The sequence below is a fragment of the Schistocerca serialis genome, chromosome 10 (genome assembly GCF_023864345.2).
Source record: "Schistocerca serialis cubense isolate TAMUIC-IGC-003099 chromosome 10, iqSchSeri2.2, whole genome shotgun sequence".
Lineage (NCBI taxonomy): Eukaryota > Metazoa > Arthropoda > Insecta > Orthoptera > Acrididae > Schistocerca > Schistocerca serialis.
In genome coordinates, this window is record NC_064647.1 from 38906944 (window position 1) to 38929472 (window position 22529).

General features: G+C 44.0%; 1 pseudogene; it reads right to left on the reverse strand.

Moving 5' to 3' along the window:
- Positions 1–18327: 18327 nt before the first annotated feature.
- LOC126425572 (5S ribosomal RNA) lies at positions 18328–18445 on the reverse strand (annotated as a pseudogene).
- Positions 18446–22529: the final 4084 nt, after the last annotated feature.

A 22529-nucleotide genomic window follows, 5' to 3' on the forward strand; every position in this document is an offset into this window, starting at 1 on the left:
GATAACGTAACTTCTTGACGCGTAAGAGTAGGGGGCTCATCAAGGTCCACTGTGGGGTGCCGGGGACGGAGGGGGAGGGGGTGCTGGAGTCCCCACTCCACTTAACGGGATGCGAGAAACGCAACTTGGTGCGATGATGATGATGATGATGATGATGAGGATCAGCCAATGTCAACTGACGATGTTTTTTATAGGATGACTTTAAAGTCGTAAGACAGTGCGGACAATTGGATCTGAGATGGCCGCTTTCATTACAAAAGAAACAGCTGAAGGTATATTCCTTTGAACACGGCCGGACGTTGTGGAAGAGAGGTTCTAGGCGCTTCAGTCTGGAACTGCGCGACCGCTATGGTCGCAGGTTCGAATCCTGCCTCGGGCTTGGATGTGTGTGATGCCTTTAGGTTAGTTAGGTTTAAGTACTTCAGAGTTCTAGGGGACTGATGACGTCAGATGTTAAGTCCCATAGTGCTCAGAGCCATTTGTACTATTTTTTGAACACACATTTCCACCGTTCAGATACCACTGTTACACTGCAAGCGATATTGTGCAGTTAAGCCTTCCGTCGGGTATGCTGGAAGATTTCAAAAGGAAACAAAGTGGCCTTAGGAAATCGGCCACTTTGGGAGGAAGACTGTAAACTGTAACCGGAATACACTCAATCGCCGCATTTGCGAGAAGGACTGGACTAATGGAACCATCACTTGAGAACCAACCCGAGAGAGAAGCAGAAGCAGCCGTATCTGGGACTGGGACTAAGAGAACCCGCATACATCTGCTGTTATATCGCTCCAACAAAGGTTCTCCGTTAACACGTGGGTGGGACTTGTGGATAATCATATTCTAGTACTGCCACCTAGGTTAACTACAGTTGTTGCAGACCACACTTTTGTAACTGCGGGCCGGCCGGTGTGGCCGAGCGGTTCTAGGCACTTCAGTCCAGAACCGCGCTGCTGCTACGGTCGCAGGTTCGAATCTTGCCTCGGGCATGGATGTGTGTGATGTCCTTAGGTTAGTTAGGTTTAAGTAGTTCTAAGTCTAGGGGACTGATGACCTCAGATGTTGTCCCATAGTCCTTAGAGCCATTTGAACCATTTTTTTAAGAAGATATCGCTGCCACTGTGCCAACGTCCAGTGCTGATGGTCACGTGCCCATTTCAGTCGTAGTTGCCGATGTCGTGGTGTTGACATTGGCACATGTATGGGACGTCGGCTGCAGAGCCACATTATAAGGAGTCTTCGGTGCACTGTGTGTACAGACACACATTTACACTGACCAGTGTCAAGTTCTGAGGTTAGCTCCGCCTGTCCTGGTTTACCACTCTTCCCAGAATGCGACTTCCAACATCTGTAATGAGAGGTGGCTAGGCAACGCGGATTGGGGTCACAGGGCGGAGACGCAATGCCTTCAGGCTCGCTTGCGTCTCTCTCTCTCTCTCTCTCTCTCTCTCTCTCTCTCTCTCTACCGCCATCGGTATACATGAGATGCCTCTCCTCGGTTACGTGGCTCAACATGCAACTCTGTCTGGCAACGTTAGTTAAGCACAAAGGACTCACCGACATTGACTGCAAGCAGGTATAGAGAGAAATCAATGGGGAAAGTTGAAAATGTGTGCCAGACGGGGAGTTCAACCTGGGTCTACTGCTTCCAGCGAGCACGCAGAAGTGCCGCAAAAAAAAAAAAAAAAAAAAAAAAAAATGGTTCAAATGGCTCTGAGCACTATGGGACTTAAAACCTGAGGTCATCAGTCCCCTAGAACGTAGAACTACTTAAACCTAACTAACCTAAGGACATCACACACATCCATGCCCGAGGCAGGATTCGAACCTGCGACCGTAGCAGCAGCGCGGTTCCGTTCTGAAGCACCTAGAACCGCTCGGCCACAGCGGCTGGCGATATCTTCTTTCTCATGCCGGTGGGAGGGCGCGAATCCGTCGTCTTCGAGAGGAACACCTCCTTGACACCTATACTGCGGGACGGAGACAAGCTGGCGGCTGTTCCATTATGCTCTGGGGGACATTCACGTGGGAATCCGTGGGTCCAGCGGAGCTCATGGAATGTACCATGAAGGCTAGGGAGCATCCTATACTGATTGCAGATCACATACACCCCTTCTTGACGTTAATTTTCCTGAAAGATATGGCATTTTTCAACAAGATAATGCTCCATGTCACAAGGTCAGGTGTCAGATGGAGTGGTTCGACCAACACTGTCGCGAGTTCCAGTTGATGTGCTGGCCCCCAACTCGTCAGATCTGAACACGATCGAAAACATCTCAGATGTGATTTATCGTGGCGTCAGAGCTCACCGCCTCCCTCCCATAATCCGCGGGAATTAGGTCACTTCTATGTACAGATGTGGTGCCAACTCCCAACAGCGGCCTACCAACGCCTCATTGCTTCCATACCACGATGCGTCCTTGGAAAAGGTGGACATTCCGGCTATTAGGTAGGTGGAATGATGTTGTGCATGCTCAGTGTATGTTTCTTAATTTAAAAAAATGATCCTTTTTGTGTGGCCTGTCATTCATCAAAGTTTGTCGATGAGCTCCTGTAACACCGTTTGTCAATGCGCAGCTTTTTTACGACGGTTGTAATTCTTAGCGATCCCTGAAAATTTCATTAATTTTCCAACGAAAATTTCTACTCTGTGCCAATTTAAATGAAATGCTGCATTCCTGATCGCAATGCAAAGGAAAAGACTAAACATAGAAAGACACAAAGAGGTAGGAAGGGTAACAGATTTGGATAACGTATTCATGGAAAAATGGCAAAGAGGTTGTGTTGATGAAAGTGTTAATGACAAATGCATAAAAATGAGGGAAGGACTCATGGACTCTGCCAAAGGAGTACTAGGAATTACAGTATCCCAAACAACCAGGAAGGAATGGATAACAGAAAAAATCTTGAAAAAGATGGAAGAGCGCAGAAAGTGGAAAAGTGTAGAAACTGAAGAAAGCATAAAGAGGTACAGGAAACTGAATAATGAATTAAGAAGAGAAACTGAAGAAGCAAGGGAAAAATGGATGAAACAGAAATTCGAGAAAATAGAGAAAGAGGGAAAGTATGAAATGATGTATAGACTGGCTAGTGAGATTGTTCTTGAACGTAAAAGAAAGAGGAGTAACAGGTAAATAGAAAGAGCGGATGGTACTCTAGCAGAAGAACCACAGGAGGTTTTGAACAGATGGCAAGAATATACTGAATGTTTGTATAAGGGGGATGAAATGCAAATCGAAATTAAGGTTGAAGAGGAGCAATATGTGCCAGAAGATGGATTCACCATCTTGGAAGCAGAAGTAGAAAAGTAGCTGAAGGAGATGAAGAATAGGAAGGCGGCAGAACTGTGTAAGAGTCTGGGAAAAAAGGCAAGAAAAGAAATTGTCTACCTCTGTCACGAGATATATGACAAAGGGGAATAGCCTGAGCACCTCCTTTCAGCAGTTATGATACCAAGAGAAAAAGAGAAACACTAAAAAATGAGAAGAACATTGGACAATCAGTCTAATTTCTCATGCAGCTAAAGTCTTGCTGAGAGTGTTGAATAGAAGGCTATATGACAAGCTGGATAGAGGGATCGCAGAGGAGCAATTCGGATTTAGAAGAGGAAAAGGAACAAGAGATGCTATTGGCCTGTTAAAAACTATAGGGGAAAGATGTATGGAAAAAGGTAGAGAAATCTTTGCCGTTTTTATAGATTTAGAAAAGGCTTCTGACAGAGTTCAGTGGAAGAAGCTGATGGATATTTTGAAGAGGAAAGAAGTAGATGGATATTTTGAAGAGGAAAGGAGTAAATTGGAAAGAGAGACAACTGATACAGAATCTATATTTACACCAGAAAGTAAGGACAAGGATTGGAAATGAAATGTCAGAAGGAAGCAGCGTTGGACGAGGTGTTAGACAAGGTTGTTTCCTTTCGCCACTGTTGTTTAACGCATAACCTGAAGAGATTATTGCGAAAGGCTTAGATGGGAAAGACGAATATGTATCGGTGGAAAGAGAACAGAATGTACAAGATTTGCTGATGACATGGTATTAATGGCAGAAAGTGAGCAGACAGTGAATAACATGCTGAAATATCTGAATGAAGCTTGTGTGGAATATGGGCTGCAAATAAACACAGGAAAAACAAAGAGTATGGTCATCAGTACAAGACGCAGACTGTCCAATATTAAAATAAGACAATCTACCATTAGCCAAGTAAGTGCATTTAAATATTTTGGAAGCACAATAACTGAAGACTTGAGATGTTACCAGGAGGTGAAAACTCGAACTGCCACAGCGAAGGAGGCATTCAACAGAAAGAGGAGACAGTTATGTGGCAAATTAGATACAGGTCTAAGGAAAAGGCTTGGCAAATGTTTTGCCTGGAGTGTGACACTATATGGGCCAGAAACATGGGCGCTGAGACGAGAGGATGAAAAAAAGGTTAGAAGCATTTTAGATGTGGAAGTGGAGGAGAATGGAGAGAATAAGCTGGATGGAATGAGTGAGTAATGAAGAAGTATTGGAAAGGGTTGGTGAGAGAAGATTTCTGCTGAAGGTTGTAAGTGAAAGGAAAAAGAACTGGTTGTGATGTTCATTGAGAAGGGAGTGCTTGCTAGCAGATGCTTTGGAACGATTGATTTGTGGGGGAAGACTGAGGGGAAGAAGGAGATACAAGATGATAGACGACATAAAGAGAAGAGGAAATTATGCAGACATGAAGAGGATGGCAGAAGACTGGACAACCTGGAGAATACCATGTGAAAACCTGCCTTTTGGCAGAACACTGATGATGATTCCTGAACAATCTCATTGTGAAAACTAGTATCAGTTACCAAAACGCGAGCACGGAAACTACCTGTCTGAAGGGTTGAAGATCTGCGACTAGACAGTATGTATGGCCAGAGCTTATTTTCCGGTGGACGTGTCTGACGGCCCGTGAGCGAGGCTGATACAGGACAGAGGGCAGCAGGGGCATCGACAGCCCTGTGACATGACGTGACAGACCTTTCGAGACCTCCTCGGCCCCGTCCAATCACTCGCTGACGGCGCGCCGGGGATCTCAAGACGGCAGTCGGCGGCCGCGGTTGTAGGGGCCCAGCCGTCAGCGGATTACGGATCGCCGAGGTTGGCGGCCCTGTCCTCGTAATCCCGACCCGGGGAAGTCCCGCGCGCTGCCGGGTGTCCCCCCCCCCCCCTCCACTCCGACCCTACCCCCTGGCGAAGAAATCCCCCGCCACTCCCCCCAGCCGTTCCTTCCTTCGCCAGCCACTTGCCAATAAACTTGGTGGCACTCCCTCCGAGTCGTCTGCTTTTTATTTTATTTCTCTATCCCGTCTGCCGTGAGCCCGCGTCCCTCCGGGGTCGAATTTCCTTCAAAGCCGATCCTACCTCCCTCCTCACTGCTCTGCCTGTTAACTTCCCTTCTGTTTTCTTTCTTACTTTTTTTTTTTCTTGTGCTCTCACTTTTCTTGTTTAGTCTCGCACCGCAAACTGCGAGCGATTAACGTAGTAAGGCCAAATGAAGATCTGTAAAAGAAAGACGCCAAATTGCAGCAAAACGGTTCTAATTAAATGACTTCGATCTCTTATATTTTTATATATATTTGCTTTTGAAAGGCGTAAAAATGTGATTAATAAATCAAAAGAATTCCTAGTAGGATCCGCACTCTTTACAAATAATGCTCGTTGTATCATTTCGTGGTTTTTATTTATTACATCATTCTGTCTAACGTGTCTCACCTACTACCAGCCAACCGAAAGTTAAAACATACGAAACAGTGTCAAATTACAGTACATTCTACGTCAGAGCAAAGAATTAGCTTCTTACTTTGGAATATTATTTACTGTATATTTACTATAAATTACTGTGTGTTCCAAGTTTCGATCCGACGATGTTGCATGTAATGATATAATAAAAAAATTAATCACGCTATCTAGATTGTCTTTTTGTTGAAGTGTGGGAACCTAGAAGGTTTTAGGATAGCAAGAGAAGCAAATACAAATAGTATAGACAAGAGAATCATTTGGTGCAAATATGCAGGAGAAAAAATAATACAGTGATACGAGGACGACTTGAATAGGAAGCAAAAATTAGAAGACGAATAAAAACTCCCCACAACCACAACCACGTGATGCTGACCATTCTTCGTGTCATCCTGTGTCATAGGGCATCATCTGGATGCAAACAGTTGAAGGGAAAGGGTAGTGTCTTCAAAACTAGTTATAAGATGAACATCAACAAATGTTAAACAAGGAAGATGAAATGTAGGTGAATTAAATCAGGTGATGTAGAAGGAATTAGATTAGAAAACGAGATGCTGAAAGTAGGAGATGAGTTTTGCTGTTTGGACAGAAAAATAAGTGATGATGAACGAAGCAGAAAGGATCTAAAATCCAGACTGGCAATAGCAAGCGTGGATGAAAAAGTTTTAAGAAGTATTTCGTGAAGGTATTTGTATGGAGTGTAGCCTTGTGCAGAAGTGAAACGTGGCAGATACTTTGCTGTGACCTGAAGAGAATGCAAACTTCTGAAATGTGGTCATGCAGAAGAATGAGGAAGACTACAGACTGGCAGTTCGAGTTTTCACCTCCTGGTAACATCTCAAGTCTTCAGTTATTGTGCTTCCAAGATATTTAAATGCACTTACTTGGCTAATGGTAGATTGTCTTATTTTAATATTGGACAGTCTGCGTCTTGTACTGATGACCACCAACTTCTGAAATGTGGTCATGCAGAAGAATGAGGAAGATTACAGAAATTAATCGGGTAATCTGCAGTGAAGCACATTGGTGAGTAAAGTAATTTATGTATATATTGGCGCAGCAGAGGAGATGGGTCGCAGCATTCCACAGTCCAACATCACATGCAATCTCTTCTCACCACGACTAACCTGTTTTATACTGTATAAATGTCATAGCGATGTGGCGAATGACCAACTCTTGCAAGTTGATAATCGCGTTTTTGCAAAATAATTAATCATTCACTTTCTAGATGACGTGTTGGCTATGACACTGATATTTGGGCTTCAGATCGCTTTTCTGTTTCTCAGTAGCCTACCGATGCAATCAACACATTTAATTCAGCACCGCATATAAATTAATTTAGGACAGATCGTCACGTCCATTACCGGTTCATTCATTACCTATCTAGAGCAACTCAGCTGATTCCTTTTCCTATGACCTACTGTAATTGTATCTTCGAATTTAGTACCTCGCACACATTTTTTTAAGTAAAATACTTTTTAATTATTTGTGCTTGCATATTATTCACGAACTCACATCGGTAAATTTGTAATTTTTCAGAATCCTTGTCTGATTCCTACAGTCAGTTGTTCCAAATGCTATTCACTGAGTTATTAATGTTTATCAGGGCACAAAGCTACAGTTCATACATTAGGCCCGTATTTGCTCGCATACATTACCATGTATATGATTTGGACAGTAGTGGAGTGATCTGCATTTCGAGAGGGGATACCCGATGCATAAGAGGCACATTTGGTGGAGTACAGACAACCCCAACAGCGCCTTGCACACTACACGAAAAAAATTAAGCACGTTCAACCCATGATCTCTGAATATGAAATTCAATATATAATGCAAGACTTTTTTTTCTGAAAGCTGAGTGGTTTTATCCATGATTCCAATAAACCATATTATCCAACACATTACTTTGGCTACAAAACGCTATTTTTTCACATAATCTCATTTTAAGCATCGACCTTACACACCCTTACTGGCAGGACCTGTATGCCTGCATGGTACCACTCTACTGGTCGACATCGAAGCCAACATCATGCTGTATCAGTATCCTCCACATCAGCCATGTACTGCTTCCATGGAATGCATCCTTTATTGGACCAAACAGATCACAGTCGGAAGTGCGAGGCCAGCGCTTGGGGTGGATGAAGAACAACAGTTCAATGAAGTTTTGTAAGCTCCTCTCAAGTGCCAAGAATTGTGTGAGGCCTTGCGTTGTCATGGAGAATTCGGATTGCAGGTTTGTGGCGACGGGCACGCCGAGGTCGTTTCTTCAGTTTCGTGAGAGTAGCACAATACACTTCAGAGTCGATCGTTGCAGCATTGAGGAGGACATCAAACAGTATAACACCTTCAGAGTCCAAGAAGACGGACGCCACGTCTTAGGCGGCTGAGGGTGTTGTAACCGCGACCGCAGCGGTCGCAGGGTTGCCGTGAGGGAAAGCGCGGCGGGACCCACGGAGGAGGCCCGCGAACAGCAACACAAACGGGAGAGAACGGACACAACAATGAAGGACAGCCGAGAGATACCTTACGAACAACAAGCAAGAAACAGCAGAGTCACAAGAAAACCACTCGAATCAACCACGTCCACTCCTACACGGAACAAAGTAACGTAAATACGCTGACTGGGGCGAGATGTCGATAAACGCACGCAACGAATGGACTGACTGGCGGAGCGAGCGAGCGACATGTCGAATGGGTGCAGGGACCCCTTGGTGTTGAAGGTTCAGGCTTTAGTTAGCTCATGCCTTCTGTCAGAAATGTTCACGGGGAACGAAGCTAATTGGTTTTTGATGTAGGAAGTGTTATTTTGTTGTGTTCTTGTATAATGATTGGTGGTGGCGTCTAGACGTTAAAGAGGCGAGAGGTCGTCATTTTCGGAAATTTGGTTGTGTAATGGTCTGGGATAATGCCTATGTTTCGAATGAGTGGGTAAGGCGAGTTCTGCGAGTTGCGAAAGAATGTTTCTGATTTTCTAATGATGCTGTCTGTAATTGAGGGGAAGTTTGTTTTTGTGTATAAGTCTCAGAAATTTGTTGTGGACTACTTTGACTTTTCTAATGTTAGTGTCACTGGCTAGCGACCAGAGTTCCGACCCGTAAAGTATAGTTGGCAGTACTAGTGTTTTGTCCATCTTGAGTTTTGATTTGACCGTGAGGCCATTTCCTTTTAGCAGAGGGTATAGTTGGTAAATGGACTGTGAGCCCTTGCTGCATATCTGTGTGATGTGGTCCTTGAATGTAAGTCTTTGGTCGAAGACTATTCCTAGGTATCGAACATTGTCTTTCCAGGGTAGGACTACGTTGTTGAAGGTAATGCTAACATTTGGGCTCATCCTGCGGTGGGTAAACATTATCGCCTGAGTCTTTGCACTATTTATTGTTACTTTCTACAGGTTTTCCCACTCCTGTATGTCTGCGAGGTGTTGTTCCAGCTTTTTTGCGATGAAGAGAAGGTTTGTGCTGCTCCTATGGGCAGTGTCGTCAGCGAAGAGTGAGAGGTGACCTCCTGATTGTTTCGGAATATCGTTGGTATAGATGGAGTAGAGGAATGGGCCCATAACTGACCCCTGTGGGACTCCACCCTCTATTTCCTTGATGGTGCTGTCTGCACCAGAAAGATGGACGAAAGATGTGCGGTCTCTCAGGAACGAAGCTATGATGGTGGTAATGTACTTTGGACACCCTTGGTTATGGAGTTTATATATTAGACCTTGGTGCCAGATGCGGTCGAAGGCTTTCTCAGTATCGAGAAAGACTGCTAACGTGCTGTTCCTTATGTTTTTGGCTGTGCAGATTGTTTCCGTCAGGCGCATGGTTTGGTGTATAGTGCTGTGTTCACTGCGGAACCCAAACTGTTCTTCGATGATGATGTTGTTGTCCTTCAGAAATTTTTGGAGCTCTTTTAGTATAATTCTGTCCAGGATTTTCCCCAGGAAACACAGGAGTACTGACTGGTGGAGCGAGAGGCAGGCTCTTAAATACGTGATCGGGGAAGCTGCTATTGGCCGCTGGGACCACGTGTTCCACCCTGGTGCCCTCACATTAAACGTGGGCCAGAAGACGCGCGCGTCATGGCTTATGGCGCGACTGTGCAGAGATCTCCATGACGTACATGACGTCTGGCGCAAATTCAAAGCCCGCGGCGCGCGGTGCCAGAGAGGGTGCGGCTTTGAACATTTTCTTCGGGGGAGAGGAGGTGGGCTCCTGTCTACGGATTGCGGTTTTGTTTCCGATTCGAAGTTCGATATTCGACAAAAGATTGTGACGATCAGCCTCGTAACGCGCAAGCAGTTCCGCACAGTCGGTCCTCCGTTGCTCCTTCCGGTCTTCTGTGAGGTGGCGAGGAGCCCTGCGGCCATACATCTTTGAGAACTCCAGCTGGTGGACGGCTGCGTCAGTACTACCAACAGAGACGTCCAATTAAGCAGTGAGGTGTTTGACTGTCACAGGTCGATCACTTTTAATGAGAGTGTCCGCACGTTCCAAAATTGCAGGGGTCACAGCTGTGTGCGGCTGGCCGGCACACGGGAGATCGGATGGGTTTGCACGATCTTGTTGCGATTATCACAGAAGTCTCGCCCAATAACTCACCGTGCTTCTGTTCACTGCCAGGTCTCCGTAGACATTTTGTAAGGGCCTATGAATATCTACCACGCTCTGGTTTTCTGCCAAAAGAAACTCAGTGACAGCTGTCTGCTTGTAACACACCTCTTTTAGAGACGCCATTTTGAATGATACTATACAGCTATCGCCTATCGGAACTTCATGAAACTAATGGGGCTGAAGCGGGAAGCATTTTTTCATCCGAAATTGACAGAGGATAAAATAGGACTGTCGTATTATTTATTCAACGCCCCTCGTACAATTGATAGTTGTCACGAGCTCTACAGTAGCGCAACTCATGGTAAATGTAGTCAGATAACTGTACTGGGCCATATGTGTATAACATATGATGACATGGAAATAGGAAACGTTGAGAGTGAAAAATTCTTGGGAGTAAGCTTGATAATAAACTCAGTTGGGAGCAACATACGAACTGCTAAAGCGCCTAAACAAGTCTGTGTTTGCAATGCGAATGATGTCAGACATAGGAGATATAAATATAAAAAAAACTGGCATATTTTGCTTATTTTCCCTCCATTATGTCATATGGTATCATATTTTGGGGTAACTCCACGAACAGAGAAAAAAGTTTTAGAGTACAGAAGCATATAATAAGGGTAATGAGAAGTGTATATCCAAGAACATCGTGTCGAAACCTATTAAAAGAATTGGGCATATTAACCACAGCTTCTCAGTATATTTATTCCTTAATGAAGTTTGTTTTAAATAATACATCTCTTTTTCCAACTAACTGCTTAGTACACAGTATCAATACTAGGAATAAGAACAATATACATAAATATTTAAAATCACTTACTCTTGCCCAGAAAGGAGTCCAGTATTCAGCAACGCATATTTTCAATAAGTTACCAGCAACCCTTAAGAGTTTAGTCTCAGACAAGGCACAATTTAAACATAATTTAAAAGAAGTTTTGGTGGTCAACTCCTTATATTCCATCCATGAGTTTCTCAACATGTGCACTAGACAATTTTAATGAAAATTTATTATCCTTTCATTTTTTATAATACTTGGTTGTAACAGCCAAGTAACTACCTACTGTGTGAATGATGGATGTATGGAAAGCAGATGTAGTCTTAATTCTGTAAATAGTGGAAGTTTAAATCCTGTACATAATCTGATCTTCACTGAGGATCACTGAAATCAATAATTTACTTTAATTTTTGACAATACTTGGTTGTAATAGCCAAGAAACTAGCAAATGTCTGAATGATGGATTTAATGAAAGCAGATGTGAGTATTAAACCTGTAAATATTAGAAGTTTAAATTTAATTCATGTACATAATTTTACTGTTTACTGACTGAGGATCATTTAAATTAATGAAACTCAAGTTTTTCTAGTTACATTTTTGTAATGTGTTTATCTGACATGCTCCACACCAAGGAGGATTCCCTCTTTTATGGGTCTATGGAATGAATAATTAATCTAATCTAATATAATAGCCAATGAATACTGCATTGAGCCTTTATTTCGCTGGCAGCAATCAGAAGTTAAACGCCCTTAATAAATGCAGCAAGCACTCCAGTGGGGGAGTGACCCCTTACCAATTAAAATCAAAGTCCGCAAAACTTAGCAGCAGAAGCAGGAACCTGAAAGTTTGCATCCAGCTCCTCTCCCAGGAGAATGATGGTCAGAATCAGAACCGGCGCCAGAATGCAAACTAACGTCTCTCCAGCTCACCTCAAAGGGTCGCTACCCTCTACCACCAACCAGGAAGTTTATTTCAGCTGAAAAATATCAGCAAATAATGTTAAATTCCTACTTCTCTGCCGGCCGGAGTGGCCGTGCGGTTCTAGGCGCTACAGTCTGGAGCCGAGCGACCGCTCCGGTCGCAGGTTCGAACCCTGCCTCGGGCATGGATGTGTGTGATATCCTTAGGTTAGTTAGGTTTAATTAGTTCTAAGTTCTAGGCGACTGTTGACCTCAGAAGTTAAGCCATTTCAACCATTTTGAACCTACTTCTCTGCAATAATACAGGGCTGACTAATGAACAGAAAGCAGCAGCTTTGCTCTTCCACTAGATAGTGTTTTAATATTGTCGGCCTATCGCTGCTGATCTCTCGGTTTTTCACGGCCTGAAGTAAACTTTTCAGACTTGGCGACATCCAGGCGCCTCAGGAAACAGCAAATATCTAACTGGCAACCGCAAAGTACATTCATATGCGCTGGCAAAAACGCTTAACGGCAGTACGTGCAGCTTAACTGTGTCTGCGTAATCTGGTTGCTTTTCGCACTGCTCCCAGGCTGGTAGCGAAACTGCAGTGTGTGATCCTACAACCATTCATTCACACCCCGACCAGTCTGCCGACTTGCTCGCATATGTGTTCGTCGGTGCGTGGACTGAAACTTCCCGGCAGATTAAAACTGTGTGCCCGACCGAGACTCAAACTCGGGACCTTTGCCTTTCGCGGGCAAGTGCTCTACCATCTGAGCTACCGAAGCACGACTCACGCCCGGTCCTCACAGCTTTACTTCTACCAGTATCTCGTCTCCTACCTTCCAAACTTTACAGAAGCTCTCCTGCGAATCTTGCAGAACTAGGACTCCTGAAAGAAAGGATACTACGGAGACATGGCTTAGCCACAGCCTGGGGGATGTTTGCAGAGTGCTAGTTCTGCAAGGTTCGCAGGTTTTAATGCACGGTTGTCCACCCCCGTTAGCTGAGTGGTCAGCGCGACAGAATGTCAATCCTAAGGGCCCTGGTTCGATTCCCGGCTGGGTCGGAGATTTTCTCCGCTCAGGGACTGGGCGTTGTGTTGTCCTAATATCGTCATTATTTCATCCTCATCAATGCGCAAGTAGCCGAAGTGGCGTCAAATCGAAAGACTTGCACCAGGCGAACGCTCTACCTGACGGGAGGCCCTAGTCACACGACATTTATTATTTATTTGATGCACGGTATAGGAGGGCTTTGTTACGGGAGGCTAGCGAGCAGGTAGGATCACATCGCAGACTCATCAAACAACGCGCCAGATATTCACGTAGCGTGAGAATGGTCGGACGAGCAACAGCCCTAGAGTACCTAATACGCCAGCACCAAGAAACGAATCTCTTATTATTTATATTCACTGTTTGAATGTTAATATACAGCTCCTACTATGGTGATGACTTACTTGCACTGACAAAGTGTTAATAATAATTTCATTATCACCCAGTTCATCAAGAAACGACGATAACAGATGTCAAGTACTGTCAATGCTTATTGATGGGAAGGATGGACTACTGACAAGTGGCCCCGACAGGGCAAACATCGTAGGGCAGGCTGACATAGCTCACTACGTCTACGATCGGTTTCCAAGGAGCTACTACATGAATCTGTACATAAAATCTTATCTCATGTAAAGACAGAACAGTTTCTTCTAAAGCTGCCTCCGCTGATGTACTTGCGTGATGTTCTGTTGACTGAAGGCAGATTACAATCGGTTTTCCAGGTGGCAACATGGGAACTAATGTGTGCAGTGCAACTTCACATAAAGACGGAAGTAATTGTTAAAGTTGCCTCGGAAAACATATTTGTGCGATCTCATGTTGATTCTGAGATAGTGTGAAGCATTTTTGTGGCTTTTGTGATGCTTGGAAAGTAATAATTAATGACTGGAATCTTTTTACGAGTATTAGCTGTAGACTGTCTCTACGAACAGTTTTACTAATTTTGCAATCGGTGAAATAAAACAAAATTAGTTCGAATAATTACTTTTACGATTAGTATTATGCTTAGCAGTTAGAACTTACCCACTTGCCACATTATTATGCACTGTTTATGGCACAAGCGTTAGAGCTCGCGATCGACAGAGGAGAAACCAAGTGAGACAACAGCTACGGGACATCTTTAGAAGCCGTGAGATAAGTAAATTTGCTCCAGCTGTGCTAGGGAAACTGATTGCAGACATTTCTTGCTAAAATCCACAGTGATTGTTAATCCCAGTCTATTTTAAGGTGGGAAGTTTCTGTTACTGTAACCCATTGTGTAGCTTATGTTGATCAAATCCATATTTAATGAGACTACATGTTACCACCGACCCCAGTGTCGGAGTGTGGGCTGGCAGGTAGCAGTTGGAGCTATCAGGTAGAGGAGGTTCGCCAGTCGAACCTATGCACCCGACCCATGCATCTTACCCTTTTCACCACAATTATACAATGGCTCCGAGAAAGAATACCTTCACCTTCAACAGGCGTGGCTGTTGCCAAGGAGATGCCTCACACCCGAGTTAAAGAGGCTGTACTGCTCCACGTTGAAGACAGCCTGTCAGTGAGTACACAAGCAATTTATTTCGCCATTAATGAGTGGGACTGTAAAAGAAGCGATGTACTGGGTCACAACAAATCAGATGAAACTTCCTGGCAGATTAAAACTGTGTGCCCGACCGAGACTAGAAACTCGGGACCTTTGCCTTTCGCGGGCAAGTGCTCTACCATCTGAGCCACCGAAGCACGACTAACGCCCGGTACTCACAGCTTTACTTCTGCCAGTATCTCGTCTCCGACCTTCCAAACTTTACAGAAGCTCTCCTGCGAACCTTGCAGAACTAGCACTCCTGAAAGAACGGATATTGCGGAGACATGGCTTAGCCACAGCCTGGGGGATGTTTCCAGAATGAGGTTTTCACTCTGCAGCGGAGTGTGCGCTGATATGAAACTCCCTGGCAGATTAAAACTGTGTGCCCGACCGAGACTCGAACTCGGGACCTTTGCCTTTCGCGGGCAAGTGCTCTACCATCTGAGCTGCCGAAGCACGACTCACGCCCGGTACTCAAAGCTTTACTTCTGCCAGTATCTCGTCTCCTACCTTCCAAACTTTACAGAGGCTATCCTGTGAGGAAGTTTCATATCAGCGCACACTCCGCTGCAGAGTGAAAATCTCATTCTGGAAACATCCCCCACGCTGTGGCTAAGCCATGTCTCCGCAATGTCCTTTCTTTCAGGAGTGCTAGTTCTGCAAGGTTCGCAGGAGAGCTTCTGTAAAGTTTGGAAGGTAGGAGACGAGATACTGGCAGAAGTATAGCTGTGAGTACCGGGCGTGAGTCGTGCTTCGGTAGCTCAGTTGGTAGAGCACTTGCCCGCGAAAGGTAAAGGTCCCAAGCTCGAGTCTCGGTCCGGCACACAGTTTTAATCTGCCAGGAAGTTTCATATCAGCGCACACTCCGATGCAGAGTGAAAATCTCATTCTGGAAACAAATCAAATACTTGAAAAAGTGGCCGCGTTACCAACATGTTTTCAAATGGTTGCAGCACGGAAACGGTACATTTCTAGACATGGGTTCGAATTCAGAAAATTATGTATTCACTCCCGTCTACAAGTCCTAGACCTTTGTAATGGGAATTTCCGAACACCCTGTATAACGGCAATCAGAAGAAGACGCCGACCGGCCGCCATGTCGTCCTCTGCCGTTTGGCACCATCCAGATGCGGTCTGACGTGGTTTGGCTGGGTAAGCACAGTGCTTTGCGGGCTGCTATCGTCTTCCCAGACCATGAAGCCACCGCTTTGCAAGACTACAAAAATCGTCTTGTGCTTTGATTTGAAAGACTGCAGGCGACTGTAAACAATAACTTTTTAACTTATAAGCCTTTTACTTGTCTACCTGGCCATGCTTCTGCTAAACTAATTGCGCACTCTGATAGCGGTTGTTATTTCTAGCCTCCATTGGAGGTTATCACTATTATCAGAATCTTAAATAAAATTCGAATGCTGATGAAAGCTAATGAAATGGTGGTCCTGTCATTATTGTAGTCAATTCGTGATGGGTGATTAATATATCAACACAGGATGAATGTTTTATAAGAAATAGCAAGTTAAGCGAAACGACAAATAAATAATGAATTGTTGGCAACACAAATAGAAGCAACGAATAATTGTCAGACCACTGGATGCCATTTGGTTGGCAGAGACTAAGGTTTACCTGTTTAATCTATTTACCCCGTCTCAAAATATGGGTAACACAATCTGAAAAAACCTAATGCTGAGTAGCCTTTGATGTATTTATTCTACAGAGGAGATATGCTACGTTGGTGCAGCTGAGAACAAGCGGCCAGACTGTGATTATGTTTCCCCTACCAAGCCGCAGCAGCAATACTACACACCTTTCTCGATGCGTAGAACTGTCTCAGGTGACGATCAGGGCGCAAGTGTCTTTGGAGTAGTGATGCGCGGGGCCTGAAATTTGTTATTGCAGTCACGAAATATGTAAAGTCGCGGACAGTGTGTGACACTGCCGTTCCCTGGTCACACTGTGGACTATTTTGACTCGCTTATGTGGCAGTGTGCACAACGAAATCAAACGTCAAGGCAACAGATATGATACAAATAAGACTGCACAGCAAGTTCTCTGAGAAGACTGAAGTCTAAACTGTCAATACAGCTATGACTTCACCACAAGCTCCCCAGTCATAGTCATGCTCAAAACGAGAGTCCCAAGAGCAATCCACTCGTAACAAGAGTCCTCTCCAGACCGGATTCTGAATCAGAAGTCCAATTTCTCCCCTCATCCCTTTCCATCAAAACTTGGTAAACTTCAAATCGCCCGCAACACACGTATCATGCCAGTCACAAGACTTCATGAGCGCCATGTTCCCCTCTAGCTCATCTGCTCTACCTCCTGGTTATTCCTAACTAAAGTTAATAACAATATTTTCCCTCGTCCAGAAGCAGCCAATTCGTGACTCGTAAATTTCCGCGCAGCAGGGCTAAAGTGAAGAACAGATTTATCACAAAGATCATTACCTTGAAGAGCCGAATATTACAGCATGTCCACCCAGGGGCCTCAGCTAAACTAAGAGAAGTGCTTTTGTGTCCATCACAGACCATTTCAGGGCCGCCATAAATGTTGCATTTCGTCCTAAAATTTTTCTAAAGGCTCGAGGCTTCCCAAAAATCCAGCAGGCAGAGAGGAAAGCAGCTGATCCGACGTCTGCCGAAGGTCTGTCCACAACACTGGCAGAGGATTCGAGGGGCCATGTTAAAACATGCAGTGCAAAACAAAAAACAAACAAAAAAAAAAAAAAGGTTCAAATGGCTCTGAGCACTATGGGACAACATCTATGGTCATCAGTCCCCTAGAACTACTTAAACCAAACTAACCTAAGGACAGCACACAACACCCAGTCATCACGAGGCAGAGAAAATCCCTGACCCCGCCGGGAGTCGAACCCGGGAACCCGGGCGCGGGAAGCGAGAACCCTACCGCACGACCACGACCACATGCAGTGCACGAGGAATTGCCCGAACACTGGACATGCCTGCGAGCGCTATGTACGAAATCCTGCGAAATATACTGCTTTGCTATCGTTACAGAATCACCAATGTTCAGAAGTTGGTTCATGCTGATCTGCCAGTGAGACCAGCGTACTTTCTGGAATTTCTTGCTCTCATGGAAGTGGAGAGTGAATGACCATGGAACATTTTGTGGACAGACGAAGCCCATTTCCATTTCCAAGGACATGTCAATACGCAGAACTGCAGAATATGGGCACTGAAAAAACTGCCTGCACGTCAAGCTGTAGCACTTTACTCTGCAAAGGTGGCTGTGTGGTGCGAGTTCACGGCGTCGTTTATCGTAGAGTCGTATTTTTTCGAGGAGATTAATTCTGCGGGTCCTGTTACGTGCAGCGTAACGATAAACGCTTTGTGAGTCTCTCGGATACCAACGCCATTCCAACTCTTCAACAGCATGGATTATTTATTTATTTGTGTCAGAAGCATTTACGATGTATAAAATAATGTACAATATTTACATGTCGTATATATTTAGCTCCCCTCCCGAACAGGCCATGAAGGATCAACGGTACCGACCGGCCGCCGTGTCATCATCAGCTCACAGGAGTCACCGGGTGCGGATATGGAGGGACATGTGGCCAGCACACCGCTCTCCCGGCCGTATGTCAGTTTCCGAGACCGGAGCCGCTACTTCTCTATCAAGTAGCTCCTCAGTTTGCCTCACAAGGGCTGAATATACCCCGCTTGTCAACAGCGCTCGGCAGACCGGAGGGTCACCCACCCAAGTACTAGCCCAGCCCGACAGCGCTTAACTTCGGTGATCTGACGGGAGCCGTTGTTACCACTGCGGCAAGGCCGTTGGCTGTATATATATTTACAAGAAAATTATTTACACTGTTGCTTCCAAAAGTTAGCGACCTCTTTTACATTTGGCGTTACATGTAGCAGGTCTTCTGTTGTGCATGTTGCTGGTCATTGGGTAGACTGGAGCAGGTGGAAGGTCGTCTGCGTTGCCCCATACTCACAGAGTGTCGGCTCCTCTAGGAAACCCCATTTAGTAAAATTGCTCTTACATTTCGTGACACCCGAGCGTAGTCTGTGGAGGGATCTCCATGTACTCCAATCCTCTGTGTAGCCGGGTGGTTGTCTTTTGCTTGATGTAATCCATACCACAGTACTGGTAAGCCTTGCACCCCATAGTTCGATTCAGCATTGATGTGGTGCCCTAGAGTTTTGGTCGATCTGAGGAAGCTCTTTCTGGATTTTAATCGTGGGTTTGCTGGTTGATAGTCATATAGGGGGTAAGCTTCAGAAGTTTCTGATTTTTTTTTTTTTTTTTTTTTTTTTTTGTCAGGGGGTGCAAATCTCGCGAGGCTGTTCAATTTATCCAGAGAAGTACGCTTCAGGCACCCGGTGATGATACGACAAGTGTCATTAAGAGCGACATCTACTACAAACGGCGTGGATGTGTGGGTAGGACCATTTTTATGCAAGATGGCACTTCTTCACACATTGTACAGCCATTGAAACGGCTGCTACAGAGACATTTCGGAAACGCTAGAGTTATCAACCCCAATTTCCCAACAGCCTGGCTGTCCAGATCACCTGATCTTAATCTGTGTGACTTTTGGCTATATATATATATATATATATATATATATATATATATATATATATATATATATATATATATATATATATATGAAAGATGTGGTGTTCAGTGCTCCAGTTATGAACATAGCTGAACTGAAGACATGCATTGCACAGCGCATTTTGTAATTGACCCCCGAGACGATCAGATCTGTTGTGGAACAGCCTGTTTCTCGATTTCAACTTGTGGCAGAAAACGTTGGATTGCAATTTGTCTTGCGCCAGTCTCAGGACAGTTAAACATAAATGTCATTTTGCTTTTTATGCAGATTTTGGCCTCAGGAAAATTAAAGACCGACTTTTCCCATCCCATATGGTACGACCTCGAAGAGATGGACGGGCGTATATAACCAACAGTTGACTGCCGAACTTGTGTACTCATGTACATTGAACAGTGCGGATGGTGTAATGTGTAACTTAAACCATAGTCGTCGTATTAAGATTTAACTGCCATTTATGGCAGACAGCATTTCGGACGGCGTCATCTATTGTTAAAATTTTCATAATTTTTTCTTCTATGACAATTTCCCCAGCGTCAATAACATGTTGTTTAAATTTTACGTCATCCTGAGCAGTGGTTCTGTTTCCATAGCGTTTTGAAACTGAAGTTTAATTATGGACACATTTTATATGTAACACCTGCTATTAGCAAACATTTGCACTGGAAATTAGTCTCCGACTGAAATCGGTCGTACAGTTGCAAATAAATTATTCAGGAGCTTCAGTGGCGACGCCATCTATCTGAATACCCGAGAAATATTCAAACTCCTCCTACACCCGGAAAATCTAGCCTCCGACGTTTGAGTAAATTTGACCTCACAGTTTTGTTAATTTTAACAGCGTAAAATTAAAAAATTAAATCGTGCTGTTTCTGTGCTTGTAAGGGTTAATTTTAAATAGAAATGGAAATACAATTAGTTTTTGCGTAACTTGTTCAGAAGTCTTTATCTTTGATTACCCTCATGGGAAAGGTCAGCTTCCTCACGTTAACGAACGCCGGTGGCATAAGATGGCGAGAGGACATTAAAAGTCTCGAGCGGTGCAGACGCGCTGTGCCTTGCGTGGCCTTGTACGCAAAATTATGATGTTTTGCAGCGTGACAGATCCCAAGTGTCTCATGGCAAATTATTCGTCTCGGGACCCCTTACGCCACTGTGGTACGTTGTAAACAGTTACCTTCTACGGCTTGTGTATGTCTACGATTTAACTGTATAGAACAGTGGTTCCCAACAGGTGGTGCGCGGACTTCACCACAAGCTCCTCAGTCATAGTCATGCTCAAAACGAGAGTCCCAAGAGCAATCCACTCGTAACAAGAGTCCTCTCCAGACCGGAGAGCTATGCCAGAGGGGTCCACAAGATGCTATTAGAATAAACAATATATTAAATATATTTCCCATGATAACAGATTTCTTGTTTTGGCCGCTTCCTGCATGAGCAGAGCTTTAGCGAACGCTGCGTCTAGCGTCTTCCTAGAGCCAACTGACACTAGCACACTCGAGGGCAAAACTAGAATTAGATAGAGGCAAATAGTTCCGCTGTATGCCGTTAGATCCTTCCATTTGCAACCACATATCGGTGTGAGCAAGCATTTTCTCCCATGTGTTTCATGAAAAACAAATATAGGAATCGGCTCGACATGCGGTCGGATTTGAGAGTGACAGTTTCAAGTTTGGAACCTAATATTTCAGAAATAATGGACTCAAAGGTCAAATTGAACTCATCTCACTAAGAACTGAAAATTAAAACTAGCTGTGTACTGATGGAGTACTCTGTTGTAGCTATATTTTTTCAAATAAATAATACCTTTTATGAAATTAGTGTTTTCTTATTTTTAACACATGTCTACTCAACGCAATCTCAAGTGCAGTACACTTGAAAGACCAATACACTCAGTTTTAATTTTTTCCTGTCATTTTCAGTTCATACTCAATATTTATTTTTTTGAGGAGTTTGTTATACTAAACACCCAGATTTGAAGACAAAGATTTTGAGCAATAATCAAAAATTTAACAATAACAATGATGGCTAAATTGCAAAAGTTTGAAGCTCAATATTTTTTCAATAATGAATATGTCAATGTTTTTTCTAAGTACCAAACATAGAAAACGTATAAAAAGACTCTTAATTTGGATTTTTAGGTACTTGATACGGTGACATTGAAAGGGTACAGTACTGCCCGACATTGAAAATAGGTACAACATTCTTCGTTGTTCTTGTCAGTACAACATATTTCTTCTAATAATAACTCAATTTCAATTAATACAGCGAAGCCGGAAACCAGTGTGGGAAAGAATGACAATTTATTTATTTAATTGATCACATGTGCACTTCCACAAAATAAATCCCTACATCCAGTTTGGTGAGATCTGTGAAATGAATGAATGTATGGTCGTCTGCTAACCGCAGATAGTGAATGTGCAATATATGAGCATCTTTGAGACGGTGCTTTGGTCACCTTTGGTGGAACTAAAGAGATGAAATTTACCTGAGCTTTGAGCGCCTGAAATGTGGCTGACCAATGGTCTTCCCCCACCTTGAGAGAAGTGCGAGATGACCTGAAGATCGGCCATGTTCCAGCATTCTGGCGCTGGATCTAGTGTTGGTAAGACCTGTCTTAGGTGTGTTCCGTAAAGACAAAATTGTGGAGACATGATATGCATGTTAAATACTTAAGTGTAGTTTGCAATAATAATTTCTCTATTTCAGGAACTTTTGTGGGGAGAATTAAATGTCAGGCAGGTAATATTAAGGGGATCGTAGTAATCTTCGGAAGTGACCAACGGTCACAATGAAACCACGTGTAGAAATAAGTTGAAATACTTCCGAGTGCTTAAGTTAAGCTGAATTACTAGCGTGTGTACTATAAGTTAAGAAATGGCGTGTGCAGGACTTGAAATTAGAGACGAGAACTTCCACGTGGTGAGTACTGTGTGAGTCTCAATCTTTGTATGAGACAAAGGATAAAGAGAAGTACTCGTCCATGATATCAGTTGAGGACTCGCGTGTGTGATGAATATGTTCTTAATATTACTTTGCGTGTTATGTTTCCGTGTGACGCTTGATTCAAACTATAATACTCTGAAAGAGAAGCAAGGTGAGTCAGCCGTCTATCCAGCAACGCCACTTGGTTTGCATTGCACAGGAAGACGTGCATATAACCTCCAGAGTTGATAGTAGGAAAGAAAAGTTACGAAGTGGGGCAGTGTCGTGTGAAACTGGGATGAATACTAATTGATGTGGGAAAGTTGAAAGTGATAATGTTGTGACTATTCCTTGTGTTGTATTCCATATTGCA